This window comes from Drosophila virilis, chromosome 3 (assembly GCF_030788295.1).
Source record: "Drosophila virilis strain 15010-1051.87 chromosome 3, Dvir_AGI_RSII-ME, whole genome shotgun sequence".
Lineage (NCBI taxonomy): Eukaryota > Metazoa > Arthropoda > Insecta > Diptera > Drosophilidae > Drosophila > Drosophila virilis.
This window is the reverse complement of record NC_091545.1, coordinates 15,778,013-15,795,987: the sequence shown is the minus strand read 5'-3', so window position 1 is coordinate 15,795,987 and position 17,975 is coordinate 15,778,013. Positions and strand designations below refer to the sequence as shown.

General features: G+C 42.3%; 1 protein-coding gene across 1 annotated transcript in view; it reads left to right on the top strand.

Annotated features, from left to right (window-relative positions):
• The window catches only part of LOC6623963 (frizzled-2), a 112,861-nt gene that overhangs the window by 62,278 nt on the left and 32,608 nt on the right, over positions 1-17,975 (top strand). Inside the window, exon 5 of the mRNA XM_032434983.2 lies at positions 6,178-6,222. The gene's annotated coding sequence lies outside the window, so the exon portion shown is untranslated. The remainder of the gene's footprint in view (positions 1-6,177; positions 6,223-17,975) is intronic.

The following is a 17,975-nucleotide window of genomic DNA, read 5'->3' as shown; positions in this document are numbered from 1 at the left end:
GCACATCGGACCAAGTAAATATAAATCAAATGCAACCGAGCAGCTGCCATCGGCATCGGAATGGGCCGTATGGGCAGCCAGAGTGGAGTTAGATGAAGTTTCCATGGAAATGCCAGCCAAGCCGTGAACTTCAAAATAAACAATATGATGAGCATGAGCATGAGTGTGTGTGTGTGTGTAAGTATGTGGAGCTGATGACTGAAGGAAAATAGAAAATATATTGCAGCATAAATGTGAATCATGAATGGAATATTTGTGTTGGCAAAAGCTAGAAATGTGGGACACAAATGCGATTAAGTTTTGCAAAGTTTTCTCTCAACTGTATTCAAATTTCTAGCAGTTAATCTAGCGGAAAGTTGTGATGCCAAGGTGCAGGTGCAATATTTAAACTAAGCCCATTGCAACCATGATCATCCGCTTCGAAGTCTGGCAAATTCCCGCACTTTTTGTGACTCAAGTCAAAGTCATTTGCCAGCAACATGGCAACAAAACACAGCTCATCAACACCTTTAGTCAGCCATTTTGTTAGCTTGGCTTGGATGGCAAAGAGAGAGCGGGAGATGGTGGGCTGGGGGTAGTGGAAGCGCTAGAGCAAATACGCAAAACCATTGCACACTAAATCCACTTAAATTAATTGCAAAAGGTGATTACGTTGCTGTTTTGCCTGTATCCGGCTCCTGGCAGCAAACAGGCAGAGCCAGCGCTGGCAGACAGCTGAGAAATGGAAGCCAGGGCGCCGAGCATTCAGCAGGATATGCAACTGCCATGGCCACGCCCACACCCACATCCACAGGCCACGGGCAGGTTATCAAGAAGCTGCACGCGGAACGGTATTTCTCAACTGCCAGGGGCCAGAGGCACACGGGCAAACACCTTGGCTATGGCAATGACTGCAACTGCTGCCGCGGGGTAGGCAAGTGCTCAGTCGAGTTCTTGGCTGCCTGGCTGCTTGGCTGCTTGGCTGCTAGGATCCTGGTTCCTGGCTCCTTTGCTGCCGAGTGTTTGCGCATATCTTATAGAGGCAGAGCAACTGTCGCTTCATTTTTGCAAAGTAATTTGCAAAAGAGCCAACACAAGGCGCAGCAGCGGCGAGAAAGCTGAAAGCAAGTGCCGCCAAAGCGCAGTCAAGGATGAAACAGCAACAGCAGAAAGTCTCCAGGTGGAGAGGTGCTGCTAGGTGTTAAGGTGTCGCTGTCATTGCTTGAATGCGTTTATGCGTAGCTGGTTATCAGAATAAGCCCAGAGTTAGCAGTTGATCCGCCTGTGGCAAAAAGAGCGGCCTTTATTGATATGAACTGCGCAAAATTTACATCTTTTAGTTCAAAGCCAACAATTGACGGGACAAAGTCCAATTTTTAGCTTTAAGGTCCTCAACCCATTAGCAGTGTTGAAAAATGCTGACAGAATAAATCGATAGCTTGAAATGTTTAGATTAGTTTAGTTATCGAATTAAAGTTTCCGTTACCTTCGATTATTTCTGTGTTGATACAGCAACATAATTATACTTTGCTTGTAATTGAAAATTAAAATTTTAATACAGGGCTCTAAACCCTTTAAAAAAAATTAGTCGCTGGTTCAAACCAACAACTTGCCCTTTTAGTTCTTGTAGCTGGGTTGCCTCAAATTTTGGTGAATTTTGCCTGGGTTTCCGTAAATTTTGGTGAATTTTAATATGCTTTTTTTGCGAATTTTCATTGAAATACTTAATTTGTTCTACGTTAACTTTACGCCCTATAATTGCCCCTTGTTCTGAGAATATTGTAAGCCATACATATTTTCATATACAAAATGCGGGCTACATTTGAACCCTGCCCAACAGCTTGGTTTGGTTTAAGCTTCCGTTTTAATAATCAAATAAATTTTTGAAACTCTTCTTGAAGTGATTTAAATGAAACGTAATAAAACTTATTCACATATCATTTAAGCAGAACGATAATATGCCCCATTTGAATGCCCAACTTTCTGAATTCGCAATCATAACTTTGAGCCACGCATAAACACAAATTTGACTCTGTTTTTGCCTGTCGTGCGGCCCTCTCCTTTGCCCTACCTTAAGGTCTATGTGTGTGTATGTGCTTAAAATGTCATTAAAGCCCTGAATGGGCGTGAGCATTGAAAGCAGCGGCTGGCGGGGAATGTGGGCATGGTGGCTGAGAGGGAGGGACGTGCAACTGTAGCGACAGCTCATAAAGACGACAAACGGAGCAGATAAAAGTCTCGAAGATTCAAAGACTCAGCCCCACCGCATATCATATCCGTAATCAGCGCCTCTCCGCCGCAGCCCAGCTTTCCCTGGGCGCACTTTGTGCCTGGATTGAGGGTGGGCAGGGTGCAGGACTGTGTAGCTTCCGTTAAATTTATTGATAATTGATTATTGCTTCGTTAGGTCGCATTTGAGGCGGCATTTGGTGTGCGGTTCAGCCGGATTGGCTCTTTATTGTTGTTGCTGTAGTTGCTGTTGTTGCCATCAGCGTTGTTTGTTGCGTGTTTGTTGTTGCAAATTGAAAATGCAAATTGCTGGGCTGATTTGCCAGCTCCCGATTGCATTGTGGAGCCCGGCACGACTTTTGCCTTTTGATGTGTGCCTCCAAGTTGCCGACGCTTTGGGGAAAAACAAATTTTCATAAATTTTTAAAACAAACACACGGGACATGAAAAACAAAAATGCAGACAAAAAATATACAAACAAATAGCAAGAAGCAGAGCTGCTGTTGGATTTTTACGCCATTTTGTTGCCGCTCTGTTTTTTTGTTGTTGTTGTCGTTGTTGTTGTTGTCGTTGTTTCTGTTGTGAGTTGTTTGTTGTTGTTAGGACGTGCCTATGCGCGCTGCTTTGCTCACCTTTTGAGCTTTTAAATTATTTTCCAAGCACGTAGCCTCGTCGGCTGTTTGCGTATTTAAACGTGCACGGCTATGTGAAGCGCATAGAGAGGCGCGCATCAGAATAAAATAGAATGAGCGATAGAGATAGCTAGCTTAAAAGCATAGGGTGGTGTGAAAAGCGCGTAGAGCGGCGGCTGCTTTGCCCTTAAAAGGATTTGCGCAATTTACGTGCAATGAGGAGGGCTTTTCTCGTCTTTTTTTTTTTTTTTATTTTGCGTGAAGGGTTCGGGATGTTGCTGTTGCCTGCCGTTGTGTTGACAAACAAACAGCGCCGCTGAGTGACGGCCAAGACAGACGAGCAGACAAGCAGCCAGTGGGTGGGCAGGATTCGCAAGGACGGCAGTCGGCGGCTTTGTGTTGACAATGTCCTTGCTGGCACTGTGGAGCCCTTTCATCCCGTGGCGGCTGCTGTACGTGACTTGCATTTATTTTGCGGCCCAAACTGTGAAAAACTCGTTAGTAATTTAGCAGTGAGCCAGAGCCAAACACAGAATGCCCAATAGCCCAATAGCTGGGCCATGTTGCCAAAGCAATCAAATGCTCGTCTATATTCATATGAAGCCCCGAATGCAGCTAACTAAAAATACTAGACGAAAAATTCGGGAGGAAAGCAAACAAACACAAAACTTTCAAACTGCAAATAATTCCATCAACACGCAGTGCCACAAAAAAGCCACAAACTAAAAACCAGAACCGAAAACGGCAATGGCAACGATTGATAGCCACTTGAGTTGCACAAACACATAAAGCTGCCCTCTCTTTCTAACCCTCACCCGCACTCTCCTGGCTTCTCTGCTGTTGCATTCAGTCTTTAGTTTAACCCATTGACATTGCACAGTGCAGCCGAGCACATTGGGCGGGCCGCGCGCTTTTGCACAGTGGGGCACAAAACAGACAGACAAACACAGTGCGAGATTCAAGTGCAGTTGCGAGTACCTAAACCCAAAATTGTGTGGTAACTGTGTGCGGGCAGGAGAGCAGCTGGTGCTGCAACAGAACCAGAAGCAGGAGTAGATGGAGCAGGAGCTGGGTGCTTAGGCTGCTTAATGGCACCCGGCCCAGCGTCGAAAGAGTTATTGAAAATGTTTTATTGTGTGCATTTGATTGCTGTAAGTGTTGAGCTCCCACTGTGTGTGCGGGTGTGTGTGTGTCTGCCTGGTGTCTAACTTATAAATATTTCAATAACATTTGAAGTGCGCCTGGCTGGTGGCTCAATTGGGTATGGATTTTGGACCACCCGCCCGAACCCGGCTCGCCAACAAAACGCAAATGGAAATGCACTTTCCATTGTGTGCGAGTGTCTAGTGCTTTGGCACTCCAAAACTCAACTCTGGCAATGGCCATAGCCACAGCCATACCAATAGCAATGGCACTTGCCATATTTGGATTACCCAAAACCAAACCAAACCAAATGCCCAAATGCAACGCCACCGAGTTGCATGTTTATGCGTAAGCGCTAAACGTGAAAAGTCCAGAATCAAAACTTATTCACCAGAACATACATGATTAATAAAAAAAAAACAATGGGAAAAGAGAAAAGCAATATCCATATTTTATTGTTCAAAAAGGGTTATGGGTATTTTTTGAATAGTCAAATAAAGCATAAGTCATATTTTGACTAATAGGAAAACAATTAGAATTTTAGGGAAGCGAGAATGCATTTCATTTTTATATTTAAATAAAAAATGTTTAAAATAATTTGAAATATTTTCAAACTAATAATGCTTCAGATAGCATTAACGCTTCCCCAATAGCATAATACGCTAAGAAAAATTTTGGCTTTTCCGACGCTGAATAAAATGCACAAAATAAATAAATAAGGAAGTCGAAACGCCTTTCTATTTATTAAAAATTATTTAAAAATAATTTGAAATATTTCCAAACCAAAACTAATTCAAGCAACAAGAAATATCTTTGGCCAAAGAACCTTATGTTGAAAGAGAAAACATTTCAACAAATTCCCATTTATGTAAACATTTCTTTAAATATCTTATGATAAATAGAAAATCATGAATTCGTACATGCATGAACGCGGAATTTTAAACATAGGTTTTGCGTGCATACAACACTTTGGCACGTCCTATGTGGGCATACTTTCAAGCGAGTATGTGTGCGTGTGTGTGTGCGTGTGTGTGTGCGTGTGTGTATGAGTGCAAGTATGTACATGTCCGGGTGTTTTAAAACTTTCTATTGAGTGGCAAAGAGCTTTGGCAACATCTTGTGATGCAATCGCTGCCACACGGCTCAGTGAAGCCTGTGGCATGGCCTACTTTGGAGCACAAAAGCTTAACTCAATTACCAATAGCAGCCGCAGCAGCAGCAGCAAAAGCAGCAGCAGCAGCAGCACTTGCCACACGTGACTAGCCAGGCTGTGTAGAGGGTGGGAGGATTGGTCAGGTGCAACCAAGCTGAGCCGAACCGAACTGACCTGCTTAGCTGGCCAGGCGAGCTGCCAATACCTAATAGCAAATGAGCAGGCGGCATTCGACAAACGTTGGCCAGGTCGAAGGACGCTTTAAGGGTCCAGCAGCCACCTACAAATCCCTTTTCAAAACTCATTAGCACAAATTTGTGCTGCATAGTTGGCCGTTTCTATGGACCTGATTCTGGTTCGAAGTCTGAAGCTACCTTGGCACGCCCCAGCAACTGTGCCGCCTAATTTGGGGCGCAGACAAAATTTATGCTGATTGTGCGGCAATTTACGAAAACTGAGAGCCAAAACTGGAAAATTGCAGCTGCCTCACGTAGCAGCCGCAGCCGCAGCGACAGCTAGAAAAAGCCTAAGAAAAGCAGAACAACAAATTTTCAATGCGGCGCGTTTACAATAAATATAAAGCACTCAGCCTTGAAACAATGACACAACCTTTAACCTTTTTCCGCATCTCTTTTTTCTATGCTGTTATTTTTGCACCCTTGCAGTGGGTATTATAATTTGATCACGAAGCATGAAAGGGAACGATTCGAACTTTATAAATACATATAGTCTGATCAGTATCAGCAGTCGAGTCGGTAGGGACATGCAAACTAGTATTTTACTTTAAAAGAGGTTGATATATATTTTTTTGTACAAAACTTGGCATTTATGCTTTTTAATATGCTCCTTGCATTTGAGCAAAATCTGATCTGTAAAAAATAAGTTTAAAAGGAGTTCTTATGAACAACTTCTCTAGTACAAGCTTCATTTTTCTTTCAACATTAGGCAAATATCCGCAAGGGTATTAAATCTTCGGCTTGAGAAGATATACTTACTCTCTCTGGTTTTTTTGTTATTCATGTTTTCTTTCTCTTTTTGCAGCGCCTGACTTTTGTCTGGTTTATTGAGTGCAGCTACCGAATAACGGTAAGTAACCTTTTCTTAACCTTTTACAACACACACAGTCTATGCAAAGTAGTTCCAGTTAAGTGGGCGGGTTTATGTGTGTATACTTTGTAGGGGTCGCGGAGTTGGCGCTGGTCGGCAAAGTCGTTTGGTTTCCGTTTCCGCCTTTGGCTTTCGCTTTTTCATTTCCGCCTAATAAACTACATAATTAAACTGGCAGCAATGGGATTAAAGGATTCCTGGCCGAGAGTTCCCTACACCAACCCGCCCCCTCCAGCAAGAAGAGTCATGTATATGGTGAATCTTTCGAGCTACTCAGCTGCTGCTCCTGGCACTCGGTTCATGTTGCCCCTGGATGTTTTCGTTCGTGCTGAAGGTCTCACTCCATTAGCCCCAACTTGGCCCCCTCGGCACGATTCAAGTTAAGTTTCGTCGACGAATTAAGCTAAATTAATTTTTGTGCTTTGCTGTTGTTTTTCCTCATGTTGCAGTTGTTGTTGTTGTTGTTGTTGTTGCTTTTGCTAGTTAAGTCCTTTGACTTTTGGCTCGTTTGATACGTTTCTCTACTCGCCCTCCCCCCATCCTCTCTCTATCCCTCACTCTACCGCTCTCTGGTTTGCTTCATATTAAATTAATGATGTGTTTTATGCTGTTCTTGTTCCTGTTGTTGTTGCTATGTCGAAAAAAAATCACTGCAAATGCGATTTAAGAGGCAAAGCGCAACATTAGCAGTAAATAAAATAGGATAATGCGGCAAGTCGACCGCAAAGCGGTGGCTCCCAAAAAAAAGAAAAGAAATCAACTAAGATAAAAAGAAAAGTAAAAGTACAAGCATATAGTCATAAAAATCTTGTCCAAGGGGCATATACGACTCGCAGTTGCACTTTGAGGAATCCAAACTATACAGTTCTATAAAGTTCTGCAAAAATCAAACTTGAAATTAAATTTAGAAAAGATTGTAGTTCATGATTTTGAAATTTTAACAAGAGTTAACAAGAGTTATCATTTTCCTTGCGTCGCTTTTCCGGCCATGTGAAAGTACTTAATAGTTCATATATGAAAAAATATCTTAAATTCAGATTGAAGAGAAAAGACTGAAAATTGGGGATTGCGTTCTGGAAAATTCTTTACATCTTTGTTATATCAATTTGAACAAAAACTCATTACAACTGGGTTGTTACTTAATCTACATATATAACTTAGAACTTGAATTGGAAATAATATTTTCAAACATTGTATAAGAAACAACCTTAAAAAAGTCAACAAATACGCTTGCGCCCAATTTAAGGGCATTTGGCTGTTTGCCCCGGGTATTTGGCAGGAGAACAGCTGCAGCACGGCAAAAGGCAACAGAGGTCGGGGGTCACGGAAGGGCATAGAATACAATGCCAGCTCTATGACAGGCGAAAGGATTATGCGTGCTCCTAATGCCAAGGCGCTCGTTTTTCGCCCGTCCGCTCGTAAGCCCTGCAATTTTTCATGTTAACCCCATTTCGCTGCGGGGCAGAGCAGAACACAACTGGCACGACCGTCACCTGGCCGGAGGCAAGCGGATCACCTGGCTTAAGCGGAACTCAAAACTCGCACAAAACTCTTTTGGCCACAGCGCAGGATGACTTAATATTCAACTGTGATGCGGCCTGCAGCACATAAATACAAACAAATAATCTTTTTCTTGTTGTTGTAAACAATTTGTACGAAATGTTCTTGAGAAAATCAAACCAAAGATGTCGGGTTTGAGTCAATTGTCGATGCGTCTGGGCGCTGTCTCCTACCGACTTACACAAATATTTTGACAAAACGCCTGCTGTTTCCACATAAATATTTATATTTGCCTTGTACAATTGCCACACACACACACACATATACATACACGCGCAGGATACACTACACACTCAGCTCTGTCCGTCTGGCTATCTGAATGCCTGTTTATCGCGGGCCTGGCATCTTTACCTGCAGCGAACATGATACAAGAACCAGCCACCAGCATCTTGTTGGCTCTCCAATGGGCGCGTATCTTTAGCATCTACTCCTCAAACACACACACACACACACACACAGACACATACTGTGGAAGAGTGTGTCATGCGTATACAAATTTCTTGTTGCCTCCTCGGAAATCGAATCCACAAAAATGCAGTTAAATAAATTACAAACGCTCTGTCACCCAGCAGTCGAGGAGGAGTCGGGTTCAGTTCGGGGACTTGAGGTTGGGGCGCATGTCGCGGGATTATCGCACGCCGGGCATCGCCTGGTCACCGATCCTATACACAGAGAGAGGGAGAGTGCGAGAGAGAGGGACTGGTTAGCCAATGATTACGATGATTCTTCTTATACGTAATTTTTCTTCTTTTTTTTTTTTAATGAATATTGTCGTTTGTCGTCTGGGCTCGCAATGCTGCCCCCACCCTCCCTTTACCCTGTGCGCCCCTCATCAAAGACTATGCGTTCTGTATACCCCTTCATCTGCATTTTGCGTGCTAATGAAATAAATGCCTGGACAGCGTTCTCAAGTTACCCAAACATGAGCAATCTGTGACATTGCCACATATGTAGGCATTTATATATATATATAAATGTATATATGTGGATATGTGACAGTGCCTGCAACAGACACAAAATAAAGATACAGAAAGAATTGTATCTTAAGTTATGAGACATACCAGGCACATAAATTCTTCAACGTGTGTGGGTTCAAATGGGTTGGGTAACACACACACACACACACATACTAAAGTGTTATGTTGAAAGAGCAATATTAGCTGGATATATCAAGTGTGGTCCAAGTTAACAATATTTACATAGGCATAACAGTTGGGGAAAATATTAAAAAAAATTGAGAAAAAATATAAAAAAGAAATTCTCTAAAGAAAGAGTTTTCTGTAATGTTTTACTTAGTTAACAGAGTAGTATGTGCTTTAATTTAAGGTGTATGTTTCGCTTTAAGTCGTATTCCTTGGTAAAACATTTTGAGTTAGATATCCCTCGGCTCTATAAAACATTAGACGCTTGCGTGTACAGCTGAGTTTCCAATTATTCTGATGGCGCCTCGCTTTTCTAAGCCCGAGTGCTTGAGCCCTTGCCCAAGTGAATCATGCTTGGTATCCGGTCTAGTGGCAATTGAAATACTTAACGCTTCATCCTTGACAAAAGTTGCCGCCTACTTAATTATTAATTTCGCATTTACCACAAAACGATTATGGGTCGGCTGCAACAGTGCTGTGCTTGGTCGTGGTGGTGGGCAAAGCAATCTCCGAGCTGTCTGTCCGGCCATTTCCTCAATTGCATAAATCGAAAATTTGTGCTCTGGCGCGTGTCACGAATAACCAAAGGAACCAGCCGAACATACAAGAAGACGAAGAAAAAAACTCTTACTCCTAATTTTTGCTGTGCTTTGAGACAATGTGACAAGCTCTGACTGCCGACAAGGATGGAGTCGACCATGTTGTTGCTATTGCCGCAGTCTGTTTGTCACCCAAGTCATTTACATGCTACGTGACTCACATATATTTGTTATGCTGTTATATATATTGAAGCATTCGGTTAGCTTTTGGGGAATGTCAGTGCATGTCTGGGTCTGCCGCTGCGGCGAGCTTGGCTTACATTTGATGAAAATGCGAGCGCTCCGATGTCAATGTGGATATGGCTGTCCATCGGGAATTATGGTCGCTGTTGTCGCCATCGTTGCCGTTGTCTGGCCTCAAGTGAGTCACGCAGCGCATCGATAAAATATTTAAAATTCATTTCTAAGCTTTTAGTAGTCAACGGGCTGTGCTCCACTCGGCGCGGCGCTCTTATCAACGCTTGGGTCGTTCTTCAGCCCGACTATTACTCAAACCCAATCCCAACAGGCCACAGCAACTGCAACGGCAATTGCCGAGATAACCATAAGCCAAAACTGCAAACGTCGACGACGACTACGACGACAGCTTTTGTGCCTCCCAACTGCAGCTCCTTGGCGTATCTTTCAAGTGTGCATTGATTTATGTGCGTGCTAGACGGGAGCGCAACGTTTGTATCTGAAGGTAAATAGAAATACTGGCAACGTTTACCTGGCCCGAGTAGACCCCTCTTCACACATACACAAACACACACAAGCATATAAAAACAACTACAGCCACAACACAGCTCACAGTTGCAATTGCAGTTTATTAGTTTTGCTATTGAATTTCATTTTATTGCATTTCTCAATCTCACCGCGATACGCATTCCATATATCTATCAAATGCCAAAGAGTGTGTGTCTGCGTGTGTGTGTGTATGTGCATAGCCTGTGTGTGCTTTCAGCTCTGATGACTTTTGTCATAAATGTCTCAGCTCTTGAATACGTTTTAGCTAAAGTATATCTGAGTTTTACGCAGATATAGAAAATAAAAAGGAACTTTTGGGAAATTGAATAAATTTTCTAAATAAAATTTTAATAAATATTAAATAAATCTCATAATTAATATCAGTTCAGCCAATCTTGAATATCCGCCTATATTTCCATTTTCATGTTCCTTCTCGTTTTTCCCTTACAGATCTCTCTCTTTCTTTGTATTAATTCCCTTTGTAGCTCTCTTTTTCTCTCCCGTCTCATCCAACTATATTTATTATCGGCCACATTGAGCCTACTCTGCGCGCCTGCTCTATCGTAATTTTTATTTATTATCATATTATAAGTATATATTATTTCTTCAACGAGTGCATTTGCCATGGCCTACGGCTGCCTTTGGCTGGTATTCACTTCAGTTCAATTCTTTTGTTGATTTTTCTAGATTTGAAGCACTGATTGTGCGCGTTTTACAACCGGCTACGCCCCGGCAAGGTGTGAATTGTGAGCAACAATTGCAGTTGCTGTTGTTGTTGCTGTCTGCTGTTGCTGCTGCTCAAGCCATGCCCTAAAGCAATGGCTGGGCTCTTTGCTTTTGATCGACAGCTTGCCTAAAACTGTCAACGCGTTTTTGTCCCCTAGTTTTATGGCGCATTTCTTTCGATTCCCAACGATTTATTTGAGTTGCTGCCGCTTCATGTTTGCACGGTTGCCGTTTATTGTTGCTCGTGTTGCTCTTGTTGTTGGTTGTCGCCATGTTGTGCTATCAGGCGGTTTATATCGCAGTTGCCACTACAAACACACACACACACACAGACGTATATATAGATGGGTGCTGCTGACGCTTAGATTAAGATTAGTTGCCCCTTTGGCATTTCGACTTGCCGCTTGTTGAGGCTGTTGCAAGTCGCTCCACGAATGACATATCTGTCGGTTTGGCATGTCAATAGCTGTAGAGCATAAATGCATATCATAAATCAGCATAACAGCATATCAGCCATGACAATTTAACAATATTGTTCTCAATCATTCAATTGATTCTCCTTTACTCTCTTGCTTAGCCTGCTCGCATCTCTCTATCTACTTCATAGCTGGTAATATATTTTTTAGATGAGCTTTCTAAAATCAAATAAACTTTCTTGCAAACCTTTGAAAATAACTCGATCTGGCCAAGAAAGAATCGACTAGACCCAAATTATTCATTAACAATGATCTGTTCAGTTCTATCAAAACCTGTTTTGTTTTAAATTTAAACTTTAATTGAAGTTTTGATTTATAAGTGCCCATTGTACTGAAAATATTGTAATCCATAAATATTTTCATAAATCAAATAAGGGCTACATTTTAACGCAGCTTAAAATAAGCATCAACCTCTTATGATTAGATTAATGTATTGGTTGGGCCTAAAGTAAATTATTTTCTAGCAAAGAATAAGTAAAATTGGAATGCCGACGTCTAATTCATGAGGTTCCAAACCGCTTTGCAGCCTTCTTCAACAGACTCCCGCCCTTTTGGTACTTTGTAAGTGCAACTTTTCGAATTTACGTCTTATCACTGTCTTTGCACATTTTTTCGTACATAACATCTTCCGGCTTTTTAACATAAATACTTACTCTTCATACTGTCAATTATTATTTACACTTTGCAACCCACTTCATGCAGCGTTTATCCCTCACAAGACACACGCGCTGCATCGCCCGCTCCTTCGACTTGGTTGCAACAACGACTGCATGTCAAACATTTAATCAATTTCCCATAAATCACATGCCAAATCAGCTGCATGCTTCTTACGAGTACTTTCGCAGCTTTTTCCATTTTCAATACCCAACCCCTCCTCTTCTCAATCATATGCCTGCATATCATGCTGCTCGAAATTGCTTAACTATATGGAAAATTGACAAGTTTTGACGGCTGACAGTGTGGTTGACTCCCTTTCTTCTCGCTCTCTCAGTCTCTCCCCCATGTTTTGGATGATTTGTATTAAGAACTGCATAAATGCTAGAAGAAAATTTTATAAATATTTTGCAGTATTTACCCCAACTGTGTGTGAGTGAGTGTTGGTGAAGGTAAATGCGCCTTCAATTTGACGTGGCGTGTTTCTGCACATATTTTGTTGAAATTATTTGTACGTTTCTAGCCAATTTTCGAAATAGAAAAAGTTTTTCTCCTCGCTTGGCAATCGCCGTCAGACATGACATGACTGACAGACAGGCGTTGCTGGTTTATTGAACTGTACGGCAATAGCCCAAATTGATTAGAAACTGGCGAGCAATTTGTCAACAGTTACAAACGAGCCATAATATTGTCTAAACAGCGAACAATTTCTATAAATCTCTGCACATTGCGACCCGCCTCACACACATACTGTGTCAATTGAGCAGGACCAGCCGCAGACGCAGACGCAATGCAATGTCACTTAAATGCCAGCGACATCCATGTCTGTCACTGCGCTCTAATGACGCCGACTGCCGTGACCTGACCCGGCTCAGTGCCAGTCGCCGTGCTGACCTGCATCCTCATTTGATGTGCTGCGCTGGCTTTCCTTTGTGCCTGTGACCATTTGTTTCTTCTTCTGTGCTAATGCCAGGACTACATCCGCTTAGCCGCTCGCTAAATTGGATTTTCACAGCTGCCAGACAGAGAGCAGCAATAGACGAACTGAATGCATTTTTGGGGCATTTAATGCGCTTTAGTTTCCGTCTTTTATGTTTGTCAATACATTTGGCAATGGTTTTCTTTGATTCGTCACAGTGAGAAAATGTGAAGAATCTATTTACAATTGAACAATTTCAAGCCTCATCATTTCTTCTTTCTTCTTTTGATTGTGAACTCTGCACGTTTTCCACAGCCAGTACGCATATTGGTTCGTTTACATAGACTCATTTCCATTGGCTTCAATGATTTTTGCACGTTTTCGACACCTTCAATTTACATAGCTACGCATCGTTAATCTATCGTTGGGCACCAACTTCCGGTGGCCATTTTGCCGTCGAGTCGAGTAATTTCCTTTGCAGCCACTAAACTGCATGCGGTTGATGACAGATAAGCCTCCCCGCCTTTTTGCCTCCCCGTTACGCAGCCTGCCTGAAATGCTCTTAACCACAAACCGCCAACAACCACATGAATAATTCTCAATGAAAACTTCTCCAATCCTTTCATTTAATGCTCTTCTCTATATCACCCCCCACCCCCTACCCCTCCCCATCTCGCTCTTGGCTTGCGTTGTTGTTGCCCAAAATGGCCGACCGAAAAGTTGTGCAAATGCATTGAATGATTTATTTGGTGTGATTGCTTCAAGCATACACTCACACACGCACACACAAACACACACACACACACCCATGCAGACTGTCCTCTCTTTCGGTGCCTACTTCCTATGCGTGAAAGTAATCAAACATCAGTTGGCGTTTGCGGTCGACAGAGGGCGCCCTTTTCGTGGCTTTGTGCATTTTAATTGGTCACTGTGCGAATGCTTTTGCCAAGTGTTTTGATTGCTTTGTCATTGCCGTTGAGGCGCACTAATCAGCGACTCTCTCGCTCTCGCTCTCTCTCTCTCTCTCTCTCTCTCTCTCTCTCTCTCTCTCTCTCTCTCTCTCTCTCTCTCTGTCTCTCTTAAGCTCTCTATTCTTTGAGCCATCTGCCCTGTGTAGGGGGGCATTTATTAATTATAAATGCCGTCAATTGCTCAAAGCGCACGAAAGGCGGCGTTATAAACGTTTTACACTGTAATCAAAGGGTATATTAGACAGAGCAATGAATTGAACGGGCAGAAAGGCTATACTTGTAGCGAATTGAGTATTTCAATGCTGTAATACCCTACATATATAGTGAAGAGGAAATAGTTAAGTACGCATTCAACACAGTTCGGTTTTAGTTTTGCACATTTAATGCCAATTGCAAAGAATGCACTAATGGGTATCTTGTGGGTCGCATACAGAAAACGCGCTGCATTTGAACTTGTTGTATGAACTATTTGCCATTGATTTCTTTTGAACGCATCAAAGTTAACAACGAAGCATGCCATTGCAGTCCATTGAAGCTGAAGTGAATTTCTCTGGCAAAGCGAGCAGAGCAAAAAGCATTTCAATTGAGATTTATTGCAGCGTGTATTGGGCCAGCTATAGGGCTGTGAACAGGGCTTGGGCGGGGAGAGGGGCGTGGGGCTTGAAGCATTTCTCTGGCGTTCTTCACTTATTTTGCATTTGCACTACTTTACAGAACTTCACGCCCCAACTGAACCAAACAGAAGAGCTGAACAGAAGCTGTGCCTTTAGTTAAGTTTTAGATTGAAATTTATTGTAGAGACCCACTCGCTTTTGCTATCTCTCTCGCTCGCTCGCTCTCCCATTCCCCCCTCCTTTCCTCTGGCAAAGTCAATTCCTTTGATTTGTGGCGCTTTTGCGTGCAATTTTTTAAATTGAAAATCACTGCCAGCCCAATCCTTTTTACATCCTGTGAGCTCAACGTTCACTGCGCCCAAATGAATTCGTTTCGTTTGGTTTCGTTTCGTTTCGTTTCGGCTTTTTGTGAAATATGCACAGCGCGTATTTACTTTTATCGTGATTTATGCGCCACAATTGATATTGAGGTTAATAAATTGAAGGCTGCGACGAACCAGAAACCAAAACTGAAACCGAAAAAGAACTCAAATCAGAACCAACAACAAAGCCGAACGACGACTCTTCAAATTGAACTCAAGTGCAGCCAAGGCATTTTCAATTTCTATTTTTCACAATTTTAAAGTTCATTTTACGGCTTCGATGGGTGTTAAACCGTCGCTGGTCGTTGCGCAAAGGTCATTTGACTATTTAACCCCTTTTCTTTGATTTCTAGTTTTGTTTTATGACCGGCCCTTGGCTGGCCTTGACGAGCATCGTGCTGGCTGCTAACCGCGTTTGCGACTTCCAATGCGTTCACAGGGTGTTCGGGTTCCGAATTCCGGTTAACCTTTTTATTGTTTGTGTTTCCTTTTAAGCCCGAATTTTGTTTGAGAACTGCCCAGAGTTCAATGTGTACGTAGTTGACACAACTCTTTCTATCCCGCTGCCTCTCTCTCGCTCCCTCTTTCTCTCTAGGCTGTCTCAATTTGACGTAACTCTGACGAGTACCACTTAAATTTTGGGCAGGACAACGAGGTGCTAAATGAGTTCCCCATTTCTGAAACAGCTGTGTAAATGCATATGCAAATCGAATAAAGTATCAGCTGGATTGAATTCTCAGTTGCTCTAAAAGAGCTCTGAAAACCGACTAGATTAGAAAAGGAATACTATATGAGTTTAAGTTTAAATCTTAAAAAAACGGTAAAATAAAGTTGGAAATGATCGGATGCCAGCTTAAGCAGGGAATGTAATACTACAATAGAATCTCAATGTTTTTAATCGTGTTCCAATGTTGTTGACTATCAAAAATTGTAAATACTTTGGCTGTGGTCGCCAGTCAACCCCCTAAGCACCTCATAAATATGATTTTAATCGATTTGCATTGTTGCACTTCACCGAGTTCTCCTTAGCCCAACCCAAGAAGCTGTTCCCGCACCTATTTGAAAACAATGAAAAAGCAATCAAATGGTAAAATATTTCGATTGCAAAAACTTGCACAGTTCGAAGGAAACAGAGACACGTAAATTGTAAAGTTTTTAAACTAAAAAAAAAGTTTATTTGCCAGCAACAACGAGTCAAAATAATGTGTGTAGAAAATTTGAGCAAATTTGTAAGCCGGGTGGCAACGCCAAACCGCACACAACTTGTTGAAAAAGAACCAAAAGAACTGAACTGAGTCCAAACTGCAAACAATTCGAGTTAATGCAAAAACAAGTCGCTTAACACCCGATTGCCCGCACGCCCAAACTGAAAACTCCCCAAAGTTTTATGTCATTTGTATAATTTTCGACTATAGCAGCATATAGCTGGATCTGGATATAGTATCTGTGCTGCTTGTTGTTCTAGTTCTTGTTGTTCTGGCCGATAAACTGCTTCGTTTTTTAGTTTTTTAGTTGGTCAAAGTCCGCTCGAGTGCTGCCAACTTTGAGCTTGCCCTTTGCAGCTCGCCCCTGCTCGCGCTCTATTGTTATTATCTGATTTCTGCAACTGCATTGGCCCCCACGACCTAACCCGTAAGCTAACCCCTGATGAAACTTCTTCGGGCTGTGTCCGTTGTTTAGCAAAGTTTTTGCTTTGGATTTGGCTCTGGCTTCAGCTCTGTCATTGGCTTTAGCTTCGGCAGAGTTGTCGCTCGATTTGGCTGCCACAGTTGGTTGATTTCCTCACTGCCCGACTGCTGTTTCTCGTGTGGCACGGTCGGTCACATGCCAGTGTTGCACATTCTTTTGCCGCAACTGCAATTGTTCCGCACAGTTTGCGCAAAGTTGAGCTCATTTGTTCAATTGGAAATTTCGTAACGTGTTTTTATTTTTGTGTTTTCTGGTATTTTGGCTAAATGAATTGGAAACGACCCAACACAGCAACTGGGCTAAGTGAATTGCTGGGCACGACAGACAAGCCACATCTCAGACAGAAATTAATGCACTAATTTACGATCCTAATAAGGCACCGCTGGTAGGCAAATTTTTGGCATGTTTATGATATTTATGATTAATACAGCCACAACTAGCGCATACTCTATGAACAGCATGGAACGTGGCATTTCCAATAAGTTCCACACACTTTGTGGGTGCCTGTCAATTTGGCAGGCAATAAATTTTAATATTCATTGTCAGTTTTTTTTTTTTTTTTTTTTGTCGAGCCACTCTAGCCTTATCTATGCGGGTTATCGCGGGTCTTCTGACATGCGTTTATCTACTCGTATCCCACAATCCGACCATCCGAGCAAGAGACTAAACGTAATTAGCTTTGCTTGGCTCTGTAAAATGGTGTGAATTATTTTGGTCCCGTCTCGTTTATTGCCCTCATTTGTGGGGCAGAGTCGGCTGCCGAGCTGTTATATCTTAATTATTTTAATGGTTTATTATGATCCCGATGCATTCCAGACTGCAGTCAGCTCATAAACTGTATTCGCCGCATGGAAGCACTCCGATAATGTCGCGTGATTGACAATTATTATTTTGTATTATTTTTCGAACATTTGCGATACTGATAATAAGTAATAATAAGAATATATATGCCATTATAATATTGTTATGCCATAAATCGTGTTGCCTATTTATGGAAAATGGGCTCTGTAGTTGGGGCATTAATTGGTCTGCGCTTCTCCGTCCGATTGTCCGTCTGTCTGATTGTCGAATCGGCAAACACGCACATCCATTGGCACGATCGGAATGTCCAGTACGCGCACTCGCATATATGTATGTTATATAGAATTGACCAGCGATGACATTGATATTCCCAGACGTAGTCGTACATATGCTCGGGGGAGATTGTCGCGTTAATTAATTGAAATGCTGACACGATTACGATGATCTCTGACGTCGGTCTCTGCAATCTGTTGCCATGATCTCCCTTTTACGA